We start from the raw sequence: 1,571 nt of genomic DNA, 5'->3' as shown, positions 1-1,571 counted from the left end.
GTTCCCATTTATCATCATATTTTTGATCTAATAAATCAAAGCAGCTCTTCTGAAACTGTAAGGGGGGGGGGGGTTTGAACACATCACAATAAAGTACGATTTGAAGCTTTTATGGCAATTAAACTCAATAAAATCCTCTTGGGCAATCAGCCACATCCTAACATCGAGTTCATGATGGAGGTGGAACATAACAGGTTACTTCTGTTCTTGTTTATTTATTCATTTATAGCTTATTTAAGAATGCTTTTTCAACAGCTCAGACTATATAGCACTGAGTGAGAGGATGAAAGGTAACAATGAATTAGAAAGGATGTGGAAGGATGCAGTAGTCGCCTAATTTAAGGTACTATTCCGGAATTTATCTGGAGGGACTGAGGTAAATCACGAAAAACCCATCACGATAGCTGGTCTCTGGGACAATATTTTAACCAAAACCTCACACATACAAAACAGGAGTGTTAACTACTTGACCACAACGTTTGGTCTTACATTCTTGGACGTCTAAGTAAGCAGGTGGGTCACTTGGACATACAGTATACAGAAAAACTCTGCACACAGATCTATATATCCATGCAAAGACCAAACACCATCCATCTCAAAAGAGAGCAGCATTTGCGACACTGAAAGTCTTGGGAGTGAAATTGAGCACCTCAGGAACACCTTCAGGCAAAATGGATATAGCAACTATGAGATTAATCAAGTAATTTATCCTAAAGACATGCCACTGCTGCAGTGTGTGGAGCCGGCCAGTGTAGCCATGTTTCCATACCAGCACTGTACCACAAACAAGATCAGCAGACTGCTGGCTAAACCTATAAAGATGATCTATATCCCAGCTAGAAAAAGAATCCATAGCAATGAGCACCAGTCCTGGGCAGGTACATACAGGTGATGTTCAAGGCATCGACTCACAACAGAACCCTGATGATAGGGGAAGGGGATGGTTCCCAAAACATCAGTTTATTCCTATAACCAACTGATGTAGTAGACTACCTAAGAGGATTTTATTGACACTACAATAAAATATGTTATAAGACTCAGTTTCACATCACCAATATCAGCAATATCCAGTAAGTTTACCTGATGGCAGAGCCAGAAGCTGTTCTCCTCCAAGACTTGGTTCCTTGTCTGTTTTTCGCTCAAACATGGCTCTCTGTTGAGCTGTCATCAATTTTGGATCTTTAGGTTTGATTTTTTTCAGTTCTTCATCTACCTGCAGGGCAAAGAGTTTCATACAAAGCGGTGTTTCTAAAAAAGAATAAAGGTCCGAGGGAAAATTTTAAATTGTTCTTCAAAAACAATAATAAATAAACCTACACATCTATACAATAAATGTAAACAGGAACAACAAAAGAAAAATAAAAAATAAAATCACTATAAATGTATGACAAACATAAAATTTTAAGTCCAGCATTCATGTTCTTATTCCATCCTCAAGAATGCAACAAGCAGCTTGACATATGGTAACTAATACCAGGATGCATACTCTTCATTGAAGAACTGACAGATTTTCAGCTGGTCAAGGATTCCTGTTCTTAGAAAAATCAAAGGTTCATCACTATATTCACAGA

The 1,571-nt window shown here is 38.1% G+C and overlaps 1 pseudogene across 1 annotated transcript in view; it reads right to left on the bottom strand.

Moving 5' to 3' along the window:
* Positions 1-1,571, bottom strand: part of LOC110833085 (uncharacterized) — a 45,404-nt pseudogene that overhangs the window by 34,895 nt on the left and 8,938 nt on the right. The window contains exon 5 of the transcript XR_015536960.1: positions 1,081-1,213. The product of XR_015536960.1 is annotated as an uncharacterized LOC110833085 (transcript). The remainder of the gene's footprint in view (positions 1-1,080; positions 1,214-1,571) is intronic.

Source organism: Zootermopsis nevadensis, unplaced genomic scaffold, assembly GCF_977971745.1.
Source record: "Zootermopsis nevadensis isolate Lab colony 2312 unplaced genomic scaffold, Znev_1.0 Znev_ptg000024l, whole genome shotgun sequence".
Lineage (NCBI taxonomy): Eukaryota > Metazoa > Arthropoda > Insecta > Blattodea > Termopsidae > Zootermopsis > Zootermopsis nevadensis.
This window is presented reverse-complemented; position numbering and strand designations above follow the sequence as displayed.